We start from the raw sequence: 22,500 nt of genomic DNA, 5'->3' as shown, positions 1-22,500 counted from the left end.
AACTATAGGACCAGAGATTAATATCCAGATCAAAAATATGAGATTTATTAGACCTTGAATTTTTTGTTTAATAAATTAAAATAAGAGTCAGCAGTTAAAGACCAGACGGGAGAACGATACTCAAATTATAGTGAAATAAAAAAAAAAAAAAAGAAATGTTTCCTCAAGATAGATTGATCACAAAAAAATCCTTAAAGAAACAGACTAGATGTATTTCTCAATTAAGATTCACTCGTAGAATTTACGAGTTAAAGATACATTGTTAATGCAAAAATCTGGATGCTAAGAAGCCGCTGTTCTTGATCTATTTAGAATTCCCCATAACTGGCACCATGCACTAATTTTAGCTAGATCTCTAATAAGGGATTCAATAACCCCATGTCTATACTTAGGAAATGGAATTAATGTAAGGAGAATATCATCATATGCATATAAAAAGTTTCTTCCTCAGTGCAAACCACATCTACATATAAAGTATGAAAATTAAAGGCCCAAAACACTACTACCCCGAGGAACATCAAATATTAAATTCTTATAGTCATCATGCTGCCCATTATCAACTATTCTTCGTAATTCATTACTTATAAATTCAATATTGATGCTGAGCAATGACCCACCTACTCCCATCTGCTTAAGTTTGAAAACAAGATCCTGACGATTAACACTGTTAAAGATAGCATTAAAATCATGGCCAATATTACAAACTTCCTAACCACAATCAAGAGAATTCTTTACCGTATTGGAAATTGTAAAAAGGCATCACATACTCCAAATGCTTTACGAAAGCCAAACTGTAAGCTATGGAACAGATGTTTACTTCAGTATATCTATCTAGACGTTTTGCCAAAAGGCGGTCAAAAACTTTAAATAAGATAGCAGTTATGGATATTGGACGGTAATAAGAAAGGTTAGAGCTGCAACAAACACAACCACCTACTTGAGTAACATTCTCGATTTTTAAAGTTAAAAAATACCCTCATCCTACTAACTTTCGAAAATGAACAGAAAATTTGAGATTAGGATTTCGTGCAAGATGCAGCAATTGAAATGGGAATGCTGCAACGACAGTGTATTTCTCTGTTTCTAAGTAATTCACTCGAGGGAAGCCACCTATCGGAAAACTGCATGATATCTAGTTACTTATGATTCGCATAATAAATCATTCGCCGACTGAATTTATCTCAGGTGTGAGAACGCTCGGCGTCTCTATTATCTGTAACTTGATCTCGTGGCCTGGGATAATGAAGGAAGTGAAGTTGGTGGGTGGATTTGGGATTTAAGGATGCGACGGGGAGATTATACGTTTAGATTTCAGTCTTGACTCATCCCATGTGTCCCTTCTGTTTCGTCTCTAAAGACGCATTTTGCGCCGTGAGAGATTATTAGACGTAAATGCTTTTATACTGTTATTAAAGTGAATAATGACCTGAAAATACTTCAATGTCTTGTATCTGGAATATGTAAGAATTTAATGACAGCATGGCACTTGAAGTTAGATTAATCAATAGGATGTGATTATCCCTATGGACTAAACTTAGCAGTTAATTTTGACGGCATAATGCTAGTCCTTTCTAAGATTGAAGAACTTGTTCTTTACCTTTTATAAGCACATTATAAATTTTCATGAATGCACCGTTGAAGAGCTATACAAATTTTGTTTTGTGATATATATATATATATATATATACATATATATATATATATATATATATATATATTTATATATAAATGCATGCATACTCAGTATATATATATACATATGTATATATATATATATATATATATATATACATACATGGATATGTATATACTGTATATATATATATATATATATATATATATATATACATACATGGATATGTATATACTGTATATATATATATATACATATATATATATATATATATATATATATACATATATGTATGTATATATAAATTATATATATATGTATATATATATATATATATATATATATATATATATATATATATGTATGTATATATATACATTATATGTGTGTATATATATATATATATATATATATATATATATATATATATATATATATATATATATGGGTGTGTGTATTGTTATAATCCCAAAATACCTCTTAAGATGAATATCACTCTACGATCACACCATTGAATGAAAATTCCTTTTCAGATAAAAGTTTGTGGCCAGGCAATAATTTGAATCCTTTGCTGAGTCGAGATTGAAGTGAAAATTGTCTCTTCAGGCTATCTGGCTACAGCCTCATAAGTTTTGATTCCTAGCCATCGGTACATATTCCTTTCGAATTCAGGTTTTTTACTTAGAACCAATATCAGTCCATCGCCACCATTAGCCTATAACTAATTGGTAATATATAATACTTGGGAGTCGAAATGGTATTCAGAGTTGACTATCATGATCATTCAACTCTTATGAAATGAGTTTCCCTTTGGGTCTGTAATCGCAAGGCATAGCAAATTTGACATGAAGAGGTATTTAAGGATTGTTTGAAGAAAACAAATCTGAATTCGACAGACTGGATTCAACTCTCTCTATAGCCGCATGGCTATGACTGTCAACTGTCAATTCGATTCTGACTTCTGATTCTGCCTCTTAAAGGGATCGAATCCATGCCAGGCCAGAAATTCTTATCGTGAAATCAATCTCTCCTTGGGTCTGTGATCCCAAGGTAGAGTGAATTCAATATTCGGAGTCAAGTGTGGATTATTTTAAAAATAAAAATATCATATATATATACATATATATATATATATATATATATATATATATATATATACATATATATGTGTATATATATATATATACACACATATTTATATATATATATATATATATATATATATATATATACACACATATTTATATATATATATATATATATATATATATATATATATATATACATATTTATATATATACAGTATATATATGCTATATATATATATATATATATATATATATATATATATATATATATATAAAACCAACGATAAACACAAATGCAACTGTTTCTAGTCCACTGCAAGACAGGCCTCAGACATGTATTTATTCATGTCTGGGTCTGGCCAATTTTCATCACTACGCTAGCCACCTGCGGATTGCTGATAGTGGGAGACTTTTGTCTGATTGCTTTTAGCAAAGCAGTCTAGTGTCAGTGGCCCACACTAATATTACTTTTTTTTATCAAGGTGATACACAAATCCTTTCACCACATTAAGGTATCCCCACTCAGAAAGGGATATATATATATATATATATATATATATATATATATATATGTATATATATATATAATCTGTATATATATATATATATATATATATATATATATATATATATATATATGTATATATATATAATCTGTATATATATATATATATATATATATATATATATATATATATATATATATAAAATCTGTATATATATATATATATATATATATATATATATATGTATATATATATATATATTTATATATATATATATATATATATATACATATATATATATATATATATATATGTATATATATATATATATATATATATATATATGTATATACAAAAAAGTACCATAAGGAAATGATAAAATATATAAGATTAAATAGTGGCCGATGCGGTAACGTCCCAGACTGGTGAACGCCCAACTGGGGTTCGAGTGCCGCTCAAACTAGTCAGTTTCTTTGGTCACTGTAATCTCACCATCCTTGTGAGATAAGGATGGGGGTCTTAGGGAACCTATATGTCTATTTGCTGAGTCATCAGCAGCCATTGCCTGGCCCTCCTTGGTCCTAGATTGGGTGTAGAGGGGGCTTGGGCGGTGATCATATGTGTATAAATGGTCAGTCTCTAGGGCCTTATCCCCTGAATCTACCTTTCATGAGCGGCCATTAAACCTTTAAACTAGTTTCCTGTTACTTCAGAGGAATTATTTACTCCCCCCCCCCACACACACACACACACATATATATATATATATATATATATATATATATATATATACATATATGTGTGTGTATATATTATATATATATATACATACATATATATATATATATATATATATATCTATATATATATATATATATATATATATATATATATATATATATATATAAATATATATACATATATATATATATATATATATATATATATATATGTGTGTGTGTGTGTGTATATATATACTCCATATATATATATATATATATATATATATATATATATATATATATATATATATATATATACATGTGTGTATGTGTTCTTTTACAATTTAACCTTTTACTTTTTTCTTCTATATCCTTGTAAAATGTAAATTGTAGTGCTCTTTAAATCTCACTTAACATACGGAGTAGTATTAGCTAAATCTCTCTCTCTCTCTCTCTCTCTCTCTCTCTCTCTCTCTCTCTCTTTTAGTAAGATATAGAGATTATTAAAAAATCCTGTTTTCGGTCGTATGTGTAACGGGTAGCAAAGTTTCCGCTCAAATTAAGGTGGAAAATCTTGAAACGGGTGACTGAATTTAGCGTTCTCAAAGGAGGGTGTAAAACGAGTCTCTTCATTTTCCCATGTGTCTCGCGTGAGAGCCTCAGTCACAACACTAATTAGACGAATGGTTAGGGAGGAGCTTTGGAGTGGCTAAGGAGGTAAAAGGAAGAGGAGAAGGAGGAAGAAGAGAAGGAGGAAGAAGAAGAATAGGGCGAATGAGAACATAATGCTGCTAGCAGAATGACTTATACTTCCCTCCCCTTCTTCTGTTTATTTGTGACAAAGAGTAATACGGCAGAAATTGGTATTACACAAATGTATCTTGACCTATGATTGTAATCTCTCTCTCTCTCTCTCTCTCTCTCTCTCTCTCTCTCTCTCTCTCTCTCTCTCCAGCGAACTTGCTGCTTTATTTTTAAAACCCCCAAAAAACATTAAGCTAAAGAGAATAAAATGTAATCTTTGTGAATAAAAAAATTTTGCATTTTCATACAGGCTGTGCGAAAAAATATTTTGCCTAACGATTGATCTATTAAATCGGTTAACGTTATCTCCACATTTCAAAATAGAATACATGAATAGATAAATAACAGAATCTCTCCAAACTATAGGCTGTACTTGGAGAATTCAGAAATTTAACTGAGATCCGACATTTAAATGCACTGCACTTCGGATTTGAGTTTCGAGGACCTGTGTATAAAGTCATAAACTACTATCGATCGCATCCTTAGTCATTAGTGCGAAAGATTCTCAAAACACAGGAAGACATAAGGAACATGTCGCTAGAAATCGGTGTCATTTTGAAGCAATTAAATGAAAGGGATCTTACATTAAGGTAAAAGTCAGTTTATCATTGTTTTACGGAGATGATATTTCAAGGCCAATTGTGAAACTACATCAGTGTAACTCTTCTATACTTAATAGATTTTTAAAAATGCTAAACTCTTAAAGTTACCAGGGTCCACAGATGAATGTTTGAGTGCCTGTTTAAAATCCGTTTACCAATATTAATGACTCATGCATTATCTATTTAGTGAAAAAAATATTAATTAATTTATTTAGTAAAATTTGTGAATTAATGTTGGATTGAGTCTGTCTTACAATGGTTCTATTTTACACTGCCAACTATTTGCAATATTACTCCTTGGATTATGGATAGCAAATTCTTATGCAAATGAAAGAATCGCTTTGCAAGAGCGCCTTCGTCGAAATGGCCTGTCACAGCTGGCGGCATCCTGCAAGGTTGGGTCTTTGCGCCTACATGTTTATGGCGGCTGTAAATTATATCCACAGCTGTCAAAATAATTACCTAATGTGATAGCCAATTGTTATGTGAAAAATGGTAAACGTGTTTGTGGTTATTTTGACGGTTTAAGATGAGGTTTATATGGTCAATTTACCCTATGTCTTTTGTAGAACTGGGAGTTTATAGCATTATAAGATGGGGAAGAATTACAACATAGAAAAAAAGTTGAATAGAGCACTTTAGGCCCCTTAATGGATTTCAGTTTTGTAGCTGAATTTGAGCAGGAATAGTACATCTATTAAGAGAAAGGTAGATGTGAATTTATATTTAAATTTTTTTTTCTGGTATTTAATATTCATAAACGAGTGGCACTGGCAATGCTCTTGGATATCTCAAACCCATAATACTAGAAAAGTTCTGGTTCCTGTGAGTAAGCGCATATTGCATCTGGAAATAAATGGAAAACTGACTTTAAACTCTAACATGTAAGAGAGAGAAATGTCGTGTCGTCTTTTTCTGAAGCTGAAGCCGGTGTTTTGCACATGAATCGGAACGCATAAAACATGAGCCTTCGGGAGATGACGGAAAGCCTTCGTATTTCATGTAAATATTAACCTTTAAAACAATCTCTGTGTTTCGTGATTATGATATCCAATATGCTAATTCAATATCGTATTTTAGTTTTAATTGCAATAACAAACTTATTCGTTACAGGCGGGAACATTGTTGAAAGAACAACTCAACCTCCGGATTAAGCTGTAAATTAGCTCATGGGGCTCATTAGGGCGAAATATGGTCGGTCTTATTACAGATAATGACCAGTATGCCGATGGGGGGTCAATGGTAGGGGGTGTTCGATTGCTGGGTCACCCTCAGAGGGGGTTCGAGCACTATTTATAAGGAGGGAAAGGTTTAATAATTTTTTTTTTCCTTTCATATTCTTGGGACTATTAAAAAGAGTATATGTGTTTTATATTTAAGGGGAAGAATGAAACTAATTTATCCACTGCTCTAAATCATCGTCTTCCAGAGATTATTATCGCCATTGCAGCTTTCCGTTTTGTTTTAATGCCTGTTGTATCTTTCTCAATGGTTTATTCCCTCTCCCTCTCTTGCTCTTAATCTCGCGAACTATTAAGTGTCTCTCTCTTGCCCCTAGAACTTTTGATCCTCAGTTATGTCTTATTCCAACACCCTATTCAGTTCAAAATGTTTCAATGCCGTTAGTTTATTATACCTTCTTCCATCTCTGTTTTCTACAGTTATTTGTCTTCGCCTTTTACTCCGCCGTATCTGAGTCTTTGCTTTCTAAAGTATTTTTTAGTCCGGCTTCTCTCGCTGCCCTTGATATGCAAGTCCTTCGATCAGGCTGATGGCAGGGACGTTGATTTTAACATCTCACTCCAAAGCCCCGAGATTACTCTCTGTGTTCCGTCCATTTGCTTGGCTAACCACACTTCTCGGCTTCTCTTTCAGCACTTTCTTTCCCGATTTCTGTCCGTTTTTTCCCGAGACAGCGAGCCCACTCCCAAACGATCTGTTAGGTTGGAGGGTGGTTTATATTTAGAAACCTTTACTTGTTGGTCTGGATTTTCAGATATGATTCCTATTAAAGAAAACGATGTGTTTTCTACTTTCATTTTAAATATTTTAGTATATGTAGCAGTCTCATATTTTCAACTTCGGCCGTAGAATCTTGGTTTTACTCTCTCTCTCTCTCTCTCTCTCTCTCTCTCTCTCTCTCTCTCTCTCTCTCTCTCGTTATATATACTAATAATTCATGCACGGTATCTCATTCGATAAATGTTCTAAAATACATCCTATTCCATTACCCATTTTCTTTGCTGGTCATAAATATCTTTTCATTTAGGAGATGCATAATTTCCAAGGATCTTCAACCAATTTTTATTTACTATGAGAATAAACTTATATCTTCAGATGCTGCTGTATCTAGCTCGTTGCTTCAGCCACTGAGATCGCAGCCTGTCAGAATCGCCGCCAATATTGCCTTAATCTATAATCGCTTAAGCCATCTCATATTCCGGCTGGGCCTCTTTACCCTTCAGTAGTCCCAATATAAAGCCATCATGCCGCCGCTTACCCGAGGACCTGAAGGCCTTGTTGCGCTCAGCAGCAGCGGAGAAGGCCCGCCAAGACATTGCCAAGCAGATGATAATTGATATAGTGTACCGACCATAAGTCAGTGTCAGCTTTGCCTAGAATTAACGTCTATCTCATTGGCTATGGTGGGTGGATCGGTGGAGTAAGACGCATCTTTATCGAAATTCAAACCACTTGGAGGAACTGGAAAAAGGGGAGAAATGAAAGTTTATTTTGGCAGTACACTCAGTGTTTCATCTTTAGGAGTTGGAGAGTAGATGCAGCGTATATTAGCTGCAAGGCTCGTTGATTTTGGTTTATCCCCAGCTTTACAATTTCAGGCTTGCATTGGGGATTTTCGTATTTTAAGCTGCGTACCGTGACATTTGAATTATCAATTTGAAGGCCGTGATTATATCAGGATAATCAATGGGTCCTCTATATACACATATATTACAATTTTCTGATAGAAAGCAGTCAAACATCTGTGGCTTAAATAAATACTATACATACACGCATATATATATATATATATATATATATATATATATATATATATATATATATATGTATATGTATATATATACATATATATACATATATATATATATATATATATATACATATATGAATGATATATATATACATATATATATATATATATATATATATATATATATATATATATATATAATGGTGAAATTAGTTAACACAATAATTTAACTTCTTTAAAAACATTACATGTCTGTCCTTCAAACTCTTTTAAGAATCTTTCAAGACATCATATTCATATGGACACTTTCTAAAATGCTTAATTTTATATATTAATCGTATTTTACTTGTATTGAACAAATACGGTAACAATATAACTCTAGTTCTTCTTCATCTTATATTTTGATAATCTATTAAACCAATCTGAAACCAATCGGTTTCAACATCATTATCATTTATTTATATAGTGAAAAAAAAAAATTTGTAGTTAGATTTTCACTTAAGGCTTATTTTTGCTCACCCCCCCCCCCCCCCAAAAAAAAGGAAAAAAAGCGCAAATGTATAATTTCGTAAAGTATGCTCTGTAGACTACTCAGGTTATTCAGTGTAGAACTCTAACTGATCTATCTCTTCCTCTTACTAAAACATAACTACGCTCTATGTACCAAGAACATATACTTCGCCTACAATTAGAATAATATTAAGCGAATAGTATCCAGGAAGTCGAACAACAGGTTTGTTGTCTATCACCATAATATACTAATAACGGGTAAGCATTGCTATTAGTAAAATGACTTATGTGCGCTTTAGCAATTTATGAGGTGAACAATTAGCTAAATAATGAAGGAGAAGAGCATAAAGTAGCATTCATATCTTCCGCCTCCTCTTGTCACCAAATGAGGTAGAACAGCGACACGAAGGAAATGACAATAATAACGGTAATAACGCCAAAAAGATTAATAACATAATAACATTGTTCGGATCAGGAAGTCACGAGACCTAAATCTCTCAAGACGCGTCCGCAAGCTTTATGAGGAAGCGAGGGGGTGAGGGGCTGTTTGGGTGGGGGTGTGGGGTTACCCGAACCTGGAAGGAAGAAACTCGTTTGGAAAAGTTTTAGGACCTAAAAAGCGTAGATCTAGGACCATTAATATTTATATTGAAAGGACATAAATTTTCTTATTGGCCTAGGGCTCTAGGGTCATCATTATAGATTTGAATAATTATCTTTAACATATTGCAGAAAGATATGTGAATGTGAAAAGTGAAGGTCTGACATCATGGTTATAATTTTTTCCAGAGAGAGAGGAGGTGTTGGGATTAAGGTTTAGATCCATTATGGCAGCAAATGATAGCCTACAACCATCAACAATCACTATGAAAAGGATTGTTGTAATTTCTTTTTATATGGAGATGTCCTGGAAGTCGCACAAAATGGCTTATTTGTCCCTGCGGGGGAAAACTACAGATACTCGTATACAAATACTCCTTATGTCGAAAGATCCTTAAAATCATAAAACGAGTGGGTAGGAAAAGTAAACATTCATGATCTTATTGTAATGAACTACGGAACAAATGATAAGCCTAAATAAAAAATTTAAGTTATAACAATAATTTCAGCCTAAAATTCTAAATCTTAGTCTTTGCTTTCCCCCATTGAAAGGTTAATAAAATAAGTCTTTTGCATGTAATGTTTTATGTAATACATACATTCGGTATTTCATCATAAAACTTATCTAGCCCTCACATAAATGGCTTAATTTTATAGCAAGAATACCGCCAGGAAATAAGCAATCATATTTGTGTATCTTTTTTTTCATACAGTACTTAAAGATAACCTCAGCCATCCATTTGTTGCAAATATTCAGATAACTACACAGTCAGAAATGTTCACTTATGGCAATTCATTAAGACCTCCATTCGCCGTTCTTTGCATCCTCGTCTGAAGGTTCATGACATTCACTTAAATATCCTAATTCATGAGTAAGGCTCTCCCGCAGCTCTAATGTAATTCCACATATCAAATTTCCATTCAGATGATTGATTCTGAAATTTTTCTTTGACATAAATATACAGTATAGTTAATCAGAAGCGACATAAGTAATAACACAAAATGCTTAAGAAAATTTCTCTAAACTGTAGCCTACTTCGTAGCCTTTCACCTTTCCCCGGCATTTCAATTGCTTTCAAAGTTATTGATCCGAGCCGGAACCAAGTAGTGTTGATATATTTATTTCTTTAGTCTCAATTAAATGTATGGCAGTTAAGAGTGACCTAGGCATCCGAAGATTATTATTCAATAAAAAGTAATACGTATCAATAATTAATTTTGCCTTTGCCAAAATCGAAGATTTTGCAAAGGGTATGTATTGACCACTGACTGTTTTTTTTTTTTTTTTAGTTTATTTATCTGTTTGTTTGTGAACAAATTTACACTAAAAGCTAATATACTGATTTTAACCAAACTTGGTAGTCAGGTTGAACATAATCCAAGGATGAGTCTGTAATATTATAAATATAAAGTTCGTCAAAGTACAAGTACGCAGCAGTACTCTGAAAATAATCGTAATGTTTATTCAATAGCAAAATTTGTATTAATTTGATTTTAGTTTGTGAACAATATTACGCAAAAAAAAGATAAAAAAAAAACTTAACCAATTTCGACGAAATTTAGTGGACATGTGGAGTATGACCCAAGGAGAAATCCTTTAGATTTTGAAGAAAATATATCGAAATACAAATACGCAGTGGAGTTAAGAGGAAAATAAAACTGTTTGGCTACTCAATGCCACTCTAGATGTATGTGTGTATGCTACCAGAGTCTACAAATAATAAACTTCAAGTTTAAAGTTTCTGTCGTCCAGCTAAATCCAATCTCCCATCACTGGCCTCTAAATAAGTTGTGGAATAGATGTAGGCTACTATATAATTATGTAGATTTGGGACATCACACATTTATCCCGTTTAAGGGATTTGTCGTCTGAATATTCTTTGATATTACACTAACTTTTGGCTATATGGATCAATTAGTTGTAAAATATTCTTTATGCTGTAGGTTTTTATTTGTGGGTTTTAGCACAGGATCAGTAAAAGAATATCCGAATCTCACGATTCGTGCTCGTAAGGTTTTCATAGCAAATTTGTTTTTGATTTAATATACATTAAGAGTTTTTTGAGAAATTCTTTGCGAAATATAAGAGACGTTTTTGAGCAAAATAACCTCTCAGTCCTGATCATGCTTAATCGGGTAACACGAAATGTTTAAATGAGAGGTTTTTCTATTTGTTTTGATCAAAACATTGTTTTAGTTCTTAAAATGGCAGCAAAGACTGACTCGCCATCCCAAATGAAGAAGTCTTCTTGAGGTTCAAATAAAGTTCAGCAAAAACTTAATGAACAGTTTTATATATATATAAAAAAAATCTATTTTTGATACACATCTGTTGGTTGGCCTAAAAAGAGAGCTTTCCTAAATATACAGAATAACAATCCATCATTTTTGCAAAAATTCTTGGGTTTTTTATTTTAATTTAAAAAAAAAATCTTATAATTTTTCTTAGATTTAGGAAGATATCTTTTTGAGTGACTATGAAAAAAACATACGCTTTAAAACATGTACACTCTTTATCTATAATAAACATGGGTACCTGATCATGTTTGAAAACTAAACAAAAACATCTTGCTCTCACTGTTATTGACGTTTTGCACGATCTATATGTCGAAGGCTTCTATATATGATTTCAATAGAGTCCTCATTGTTCTGGTTTGTCAACATTCTCTCTATGAAAGTTAAACATCCGATTTTTCTAAGAACAAAATTTCTCCCGTTATGTTTTGGTGAATTCAATAATATTTATCTCCCCATTCAATTTTCTTTTACCTATAACTGGTCAGGTTTATTAGTGAGTATGGATATCCCCATCTATTGATAGAATTTAAGTCTATTAAAGAATAAATACTCTACAGATAAAAATTTCTTTGAATCTTATCTGAATCCCTCTTTCCTCTGTTGCATTTGCTTCTCATATTTGTTTTATGTAATCAAGTAAATACTTACATTAACAATGAAAATGTCCTATTGAATAGTAATGTACGTAGAATTTCCACTAAAATTTACTATAATTACACTACGCAATTTCCTTCCCATGCTTATGAAGATTTATGTAAAATGTGTTTTGTATGATAAAGGAAATTGAATAAGACGAATATCACCTTAAACATTTCTGCATAATATCTATGAAAAGTTACAGCTCTGAAACAAGGACTCACATGAGTCCATTTATATTTAAAAAATACAAAATATATCAAATATCAACAATGCTGTGTTTCCCCTGAAAGGTTTCGATATGAAATATTGGGATAACAGAATACCATAACGAACTTAAAATTTTGTTATTATTATAATCTCTGGATAATGGTGTTGACTTCAGGTATTTCTCAATTGTACCTTTTCCATTTTATAATTGCCAGTTTTTATCCGCGTGAATGATATATCAATAAAGCTTAAGCCTACTTTAGCTAATGGATGTTGGTAATCATTCCAAAAATGTTTAGTCTCAGGATCGCATACATAAAAAATTTCCGAGACATCCAACAAAAGAATTATCTATGAAAATATCATGATTAAAGCTGAATAAACGTCTACTTTTAAACATCAGTAGTAAAACATTTTCCGTTGACTAGATCGAAATATGATTTTTCCGTCGGGAGTCCATGTAAGAGGGCAACGGATTGGAGGTGAAATGGTTAAGAGCCAAGGGAAAATATCCTTCGAGACAAACGGACAAAAGGTAGACAGACAGAAGAGCAGACAGCTGGACCCAGAGACACAGATAAACTGCCAGACAGCCTCGTTAAAAAAATTACCAACAGTTTTTGACAGTAATAAATCACACAAGAATCATCAATTAAGTAATAGAAAAACTAATGGGTGTTCACCACAAATTGATCTGTCAACATCGTAAATAACTTTTCTGAAAACGACGCGAAGCATTCTCTCTCTCTCTCTCTCTCTCTCTCTCTCTCTCTCTCTCTCTCTCTCTCTCTCTCTCTCTCTCTCTCTCTCTATCTTGCTAGTGCTATTTATCGGTCATATATATATATATATATATATATATATATATATATATATATATATATATATATGTGTGTGTGTGTGTGTGTGTGTGTGTGTGTGTGTATGTGTGTGTGTTTGTGTGTACATAGATGTTTGTTTGAGTGATGGGATTTTGTTTGCTGAGTTTTATTGACGGCTTCCTTTCAAAGGAAGATATTAGACGAGAACAGGGACTGTTCTGTATGCTTGCCATGAATCAGGTGCTTGCATCCTATAATTTGCCTTTTTAATTGGCTGGTGTCTGTTTAAAACTGAAGTTTGTAAAACCGCTGAATACGGTATGTTCTTTGCTAAAGGCAAACAAATGCCAGAATACATTCTGTAAACATCTCTTTCAATTACTGTCTAATTTAAACATGGTGGATGTTTTTTCCACCTTTTTGTTTCCTTTGTTAATATTTACGTTACGTATTTAAGTACAGTACATAGGCAATTTTCAACCTAATTAAATGTTATTCATTTGTAGCTGACTGTCTGGATTTGCAGCTTCTAATCATTGGTGTCTCCATTTCTATAATACAAGATTATGATTTATCCAAAATATTGAATGTAATAAATATATTTCAGAATGGACATTGCAGGTATCGTGCCTATTTTTTAAACACTATCATTCATTTGAAAACTTCTATAAAAGGTTATGCCTAAAAGACTTCTGTTGCATTGTTGATATGCTCCGAAGTTATACACGGAAGGGACACGTCCACTGAAAAATATACCAATACAAAAAAATACGCTCACATATATATACATATATATATATATATTATATATATATATATATATATATATATATATATATATATATTTATCTATCTATCTATATATACATATATATATACATACATAGATATATATATATATATATATATATATATATATATGTATATATATATTAGTGACGAAGTATATATATATATATATATATATATATATATATATATATATATATATATATATATAGTGACGAAGTATATATATATATATAAATATATATATATATATATAAATATATATATATATATGAATATATATATATATATATATATATATATATATATATATATATATATATATATATGTATACTTCGTTACTAACACTTGTAATTTTCATGCTTTTAAATATTATGGCACAATAACTTTTAATATCGGATTCACTCTAACTCAAGAACAAAGATCTATGAGGAAATCATTTTAGTGCTAAATGCTTCTTCCGATTGGGGTAGGATTCGAACCTATGCCTCACAGTCAAAACAAAGCTGACAGTTTACTATTGGACCCACTGGGCTGCTATGACATATGAGAGATAACTCTGACTCTACTGAACATATTTGTTACTGATAGATTCAGGCGTTTAACTAAAATCGAAATTAACTCATCACCACCATTATAGCCAGTAGGTAAACATTCCTGAGACCGAAGTCAATTTCATATATAAAGCTATATTTTGATAAATATTTGAAATTACAAAAGTCCAATTGTGAGTTACAAACGTACCAATCGGCTATCATGGCGGAGATGGGTTGATACAAACTTGAATTCGACGGGAATATATACAGCAGTGTAAGATTTAACTCGTATCACTCCTGATATCCCAGTGGTTTTAATAGTTGATGGTCAGGTTTAATTCGATTCTGAGGCATAACTTCGAATCCTGGCACACGGATAAAGCACATATTTAGAAAAGGATTTTTCATGGGTCTATACTCCGGAGGCAGATTGAATATGATATCAAAAGTATTCAAAATATTCAAACAGCAAGTAGCCAGATGGAAAATAAGGTAAGTAAATGATAAAAGTGAATGTAAAATATAAAAGGTTTATTCATTGATAGAAATTACACCAAACCTTAAAACGTATTTAGTATTCATTCATTCTTTGAAGATACATCAAAGCTTAAAAAGTATTTAGCATAGAGTCAATTGAAAGAAAGGTAAGTGAATGATAAAAGGAAGTGAATGTAAAATACATTAGACAATGCATTAAAACTTGAAAATTATGTCTATTGAACCTATAAAAATTTGGCTTACATCTATATGCAGTTTCATTCTGATGTGTCATGTCATTTGTGTGTGTGTGTCGGACTTGCATAAATCATAATTTTTTAAATACTTGCAGCGTCTGGTCATGCATGATTTAGTGAAAAAGTATTTAGAAAATCACAGACGTTGTCCTATGGATTCTGCAATGGCTTCCTTCCACAAACTTAATTCTTGTTTCTCTACTACATCATCTCTCAAAAGGATTTTTTCTGCACATGGAGTTGCTTGGTAGCTAGTGTACACCTGTTTGAGAAAGCCCTGCATTGCATCAAACTTGTAGGCTACGTGCTATTGTCCAATGCCGGAAAAACAATGACCTTTACATTTTGAAACTCTGCATATCCAAGATTAAATGCTGGAACTGCAACCATGGCAATGTCCCTGCATGATCTGGCTTGAATCTTATCACAGAATTAATTTATTTCAGCTTGCTTCTGTTGTATTTAGTTTTGTAATGTAATAAATGTAATGACTAACCATCGTCCTTTTGCAAAATGTATAAATATTTAGGTCCTTTTACTATCTGGTCACGGATTTGGTTATTTTAGGCATCATGCATAATTACCTGTTTTGCAAAAGAACCGTAAGAAATATACACATAATTATATATATATATATATATATATATATATATATATATATATATATATATATGTGTGTGTGTGTGTGTGTGTATATATATATAAGTATATATATATATATATATATATATATATATATATATATATATATATATATATATATATATATAAACGCACACACATATATATACACACACACATATATATATATATATATATATATATATATATATATATATACTCTGATGTGTATGAGTATGAATATTATAATTGCAATTAAATTTAGAAATCAATTGGCAGTGTAGAGACTTTAAGAGACGGAGAGCAGACAATTGATGAAAAAGGGTGTAAAATTGAGAACATATTATATCAGTTAGTTGGTAGTGAAGTTTTGGGATATGTAGTTACGAGGAGAGAACCATGGATATCATATGATACTTAGGATACTATAAACAGGAGACAAAGACATAAATTGACTGTTGAGTTTTTTCGAGGAAGTGATGAAAATTACTAGGTAGACCATGGTATATATTCCAGTATTGATACGGAGGTCAAAAGAAAAGCCAGGAATGACTGCAGAAAATATTTAGACAGTAAAGCAGATGACGCTGACAAAGCTATGAATTCAGGAGTGGTTATGGTGTAAGAATTGCTCATTAAATAACTAATGAAATCTCTACTGGGACAAAGAAGAAGAAGCATATACCCATCAAAAAGAGAGACGGGTCTATTATAACAACAGAAGATGAAGAAAACCAACGTTGGATGGTACACTTTAGTAAGGTCATGAATAGGAGATATAAAGGGAATAATTTGATTGATATAACTGAAGGTAAGGAAGATCTTGATATGCCCATGAATGAATCCTGTGTTCGAAGTGAAAAAAACTAAAGGGATGGAAAGCCCCTGAATACGATGAAATAACTGCTGATATGATATTGGCTGAAAATTAAGTGACTCTCAGAATATTTACAAGATTATTTTGTAGAATGGGACGTGAAGAGGCAAACCCTGATGACTGGGAGCTAGGATTGTTGGTGGAAATAAAAAAAAAAAAAGATCTGCTTGATCGCAATAATTACAGAGGCATCACGCTTACGTCAGTTGTCATGAAAATATATAGTATGCTCATTCTAAAGAGACCAGAAAGAAAGATTGATGAAAACCTGACGGATGAACATGCAGGATTGATGAGTAGTGGGTATAGACTGGCATAGAAAGACCATAAATAGATGTGAGTGAAAAAATATGTCTGAGGCTTTTGTTCTGTAGTAGACTAGCAACGGCTGATGATGTATACATTATATATATATATATATATATATATATATATATATATATATATATATATATATATGTATATATATATATATATATATATATATATATGTATATATATATATATATATATATATATATATATATATATATATATATATATATATATACAAAGAGGGCGAGAGTGAGAGGGGGAGTAGTTTGGCTTCTTAAACTTACTTAAGACTATACATAGGCTCTGCTCAGACATTTCCTTTTATTCTTGGAAATATAGCTAAGCTATATTGATATTAGTGTCATAGTATTGATGAAATGTTGATTTTTTTTTTTGGTTTTACTATTTCCACAACACTTACAAAACACAATAATATCACCAGCTATTGTAGACATACTGAAACATGATATTTGAGTTTCTGTATGATTATTCATTTTTATTTCAAAAAGTAAAAACAAAAAGGTCGGTTTCGCTGTTTTGCGTTTGGATGAATCTAATTTTTTGGAAATCTTTTTCACGATCAATGAATGTCAAGTTTATCTATAACGAGTTTTCTATTTTACAGATTATTTTTCCTTTCACTTTACACTGTCAAGTTTAAAGTTATCAACAATTGTTTTTTCTGTTCATTATCCTACCCTCGTAGGGTATTTTCTTCAGCAGAGACCAGCGCTGCTAGGTGATTTTCTTTTCTTTTTAAACGTGTACCAAAAGTTTCTGATGCTATAACAATGATCATGCTACTTTAGTCGATTATTTCGAATTGCTATGCGACGGTAATATGAATATCCTCGGCATTGGCCCTATCTATTGTGTAATTTCTGTTAATTCTATTGTATCTGGTACCTGAATGGTAAAAAAAAAAAAAAAAAAAAAAAAAAAAAAAAAAAAAAAAAAAAAAAAAAAAAGGTTCCTGATAAACAAATCCATTACAATGATCCATAGGCTATCAATTATATTGAACATTACAGTATCTGACCATTGCTCATGAACTTGGAATCGTATCCCTAACGTATGCAATACGAATTCAACTAATTTATTGTTTACTAAACTTCTTAATAAATTCTTTTCCAAAGTTTATCTTAGCTGGTTGTGTCATACCTTGAGTTTAATCTATGGCTGTTATCTATCCTGCCTAGTAACTAATCTTCATCATTGGCCTTCAGATTTCATTTGATTCAAACAACCCTTCAAAATTAACTCGTTTCTCTATCACTTACTGAGGTCCCTCCCTTTCTAGAGACCACTTTGTAGTTCGGATTGGTTTCTTTCATCTCATAGAACAAGCTCACACATTCCCGAATAAATTTCAATCTTATCTCCTTGTAAATTAGTCCTTTAAATCATCCTACAGTATATGAATAATGATTAAACCAGCATATTGCGCCTAATATTTTGTGGAAATGAAATTATTGAAGACACTTCAAAGACTTCCATCATAAAATTGATTCTTTTAACAGCTTTTCTCTTTGAATATCGCTTGTGGTATTAGGCAGTTGCATTTGAATATATATGCAACCAATTTATTCTAGTTTACGATCTTAAATAGGGCTGAAAGAAAGACTTGGATAATTGATTAATTCTTCATATTTAATGCTGAGGTCTCGAGCTGATTTTTTTTTTTTATTTTTTTTTTAATTTTTTGTATGTCTCAATGGCTAATATTTACGTTTACTATATATGAAACTTCAAGTACTAGTAAAATGTACAGGGAACTTTGATTACTAATTCAATTCTAATAATAAGAAATATAAAACTTCTGAAGCTTACATTGTTTCATAAATATCCAGATTTACAGGAAATAAATCTTACAAAGTATGAAACTCATTTTAATCTCTTTAAAACTGGTTTAAGGATAATGATTTGGGGATAATGAACTTTGAAATTTTAGAGACCATTTTGCTATATAAGAAACTGAATGCAGTAGTGTATTATATGATAAAGAACTAACAAGGTTTGAAGCTTATTTTGATTCATATGAAAATTTAAATATCTTTATCGATTACATGATAAAAGACATAAGGTCTAAAGCCAATTTGCTCCGTAAGATATATTTGGTGTAGATATAGATTCCAGGAAACGGACATCTAAAGCTTAAAGACCTTTTTTTCTTCTATAGGAAACTGATTGCAAATATGAATTACAAATAAAAGACTTGTGATGCTTAACCTCTCTTTTAAATTATATGAAAATTTGAAAGTCAAGGCAAATTAAGGAAAAAATTATTTGAGATAACTGAGGACCATTTTGCTTTGAACACCAATAAGAATTGCAGGATAAAGAACCTACAACACATACAACCTAATTTTCTTTATGGGAAGCTTTAGATAATAATATAATTTACAGGATATAGAACTAATGAGGCCTAAAGCTCATTCTGCTTTACAAGAAACAATCATCAAAAATCAATTACAGTACTCAAAAGGTGGAGAGCATATTTTGCTTTGAATGTCAATATAAATCACAACGTGTGAAGTGCACTTCGTTGTTTATGGAACAGAAGCAGTGCAAAGGATTCATCCTTTTGCTTTATAGAAAACTCTTTATGTTGACATGAATTACAATAAAGTTCTAAAGCCCTTTTTTAATGCATTTTTTTATCCAGTTTCTATGAAAAAAATTTTATGCCCCTCGAATCAATTTTCAGTGCAGTTATATGTAAACATTGCAGAATATATTCCGTTTGTAACCTACACTTAAAAGTATAGAAAATTTTAAGAAGTGTCTAACTTTTTGGCAAATTAATTTTTGCTTGTTCTTTGTGGTATAGCATACTAAGTATATAAACGTGTTATAGAAAGATACGCAATTCAATAAATGATTAGACTCAAACCACATATTTTAAACTAAATGCCCTTACAACGGCCGGTGCATGTCAACTGTCTAAGTATAATATTTAAAGTATGCCTTTCCTATAGACGCTATTGATAAACTCCATAAGTAAAGAGTGTACATATTCTCTTTCTATACTCAGTCATTGAATTCAAGGGTGTTGCCTATCGTAAATTTCTTCTTTGTATTAATATTCATGATGTTTATCCTTGAAAGGTTGAAAATATTACAAAAGAACGATTTTGGATTTTAGTGTAGAGGCTATCAATATGTACATATTTTCAGTTTTAACATGCTATATAATAATATCAGTTGATAAAAAAAAAAAATCATGAAAAATATAATGTTATATGAATGAATCATCCGATAAAATATAGTGTATGATACTTAGAAGTTTATCTCAACGTGCGTATCTACGGAGCAATGGAAAGAAATTTCATAGTTTCTACGTTAACTACTAAGCAAAGCAAATTTTTCTTTTTATACGTTTGGACAAGTGAATTGCATTGAAATGATGCATATTTCCTCTTACATTAGGATTAAGAAATCTATTTCACGTCCCATGAAATGCTCTTCCTTTCACAATTTGAACAAATATATATATATACATATATATATATATATATATATATATATATATATATATATATATATATATATATATATATATATATATATATATATATATATATATGCGGACACACACACGCACACACACACACACACATATATATATATATATATATATATATATATATATATATATATGTGTGTGTGTGTGTGGGTGTGTGTGTGTGTGTCTATCCACACTCATACATACTCACAAGCACATACAAACATATATATATATATATATATATATATATATATATATATATGTATACTGTATATATATATATATATATATATATATATATATATATATACTGTGTATATATATATATATATATATATATATATATATATATATATATATATATTTATATACATATATATATATATATACATTATATATATATGTATATATATATACATATATACATATATATATATAATATATATATATATATATATATATATATGTGTGTGTATATATATATATATATATATATATATATATATAACTATATATATATATATATATATATATATATATATATGTATATATATGTATATATATATATATACATATATATATATATATATATATATATATATGTATATATATTGATTCAAAACCTCTACAATTGAAAGGTTCAATTATGCTTGTCGATATTGAAATTCATTTAGAAGATCCATAGATCTTGTTCAGCTTCAATCACTAGGTTTAGGATTTTTACAGGATTTTTCCTAAGCTGATTTCCATCATAGATTCATGGCTTTTTTCCGGAATTTTTTTGCATTTTTACTGAAACTAGTTATATTATAATTTTCCTTCGATATAACATTTATTTTGCTTTTGTAAACCTGTTTTTTTAAATGTCTTAGATGGAAGTTTGTATAATCGGTGGTGGTTATAGTTTGATTTCGTCATTATCACAATCTACTGTTCAAACCTCATCCTTCTTTTATTTATATTTTTCCAAATCTTTGATGACTCATCAATTTGTTAAAGATTATTCATAGTGATTTTTACTACCAATTCTTACTATATCTTAAGTGTATAATTGTTTATATGTAAACAAATACGAGTGAATCCTCTACATGCTGTTACGGAAGAGTAATTGATAGTATTCTTTTCTCTCTCACAGATTATCTATGTCATAATTCAGTGTAAACTCCATTAAAAAAACTGCAATATGTTCAATTATTCTTTCAAAATTTTCCACAAAAGATTCTCTCAAACTTCGCCACTTTTTGCTCTCTTGAAAATAATTGTTTGTAAATTTTTGCATACATCTGGAATTATTTCATATATTATCATTTCAAATTCCAATGAGGTGGATCAAAACCTAACATGTATAATTATCATCATTAGCATCGTCATTTTCATTTTTCATCCAAGTCTCTTCCCCTCTAGTAATGCCCAATTCTCTGTTGTTAAGAATAGCAAAGTATGGTGCCCACTTACAGGTGGCGGTAGGTAGGAAACGATGCATGAATATGGCAAATGGGATTTTAGTGTTGCAAAACTCAGACATATGTCATACCTTGTTAGGATACCATTCTAGTCGCACCGTTGCTATTGTTATTATCATATTTCCTGTTATATTCATTATTATTATTATTATTATTATTATTATTATTGTTATTATTATTATTATTTGAATGGTACTATAGTAAATTTAGTTCAGATCATCTGATGAAATGGAA

The sequence above is a fragment of the Palaemon carinicauda genome, chromosome 45, assembly GCF_036898095.1.
Source record: "Palaemon carinicauda isolate YSFRI2023 chromosome 45, ASM3689809v2, whole genome shotgun sequence".
In the NCBI taxonomy this organism is placed as follows: domain Eukaryota; kingdom Metazoa; phylum Arthropoda; class Malacostraca; order Decapoda; family Palaemonidae; genus Palaemon; species Palaemon carinicauda.
This window is presented reverse-complemented; position numbering follows the sequence as displayed.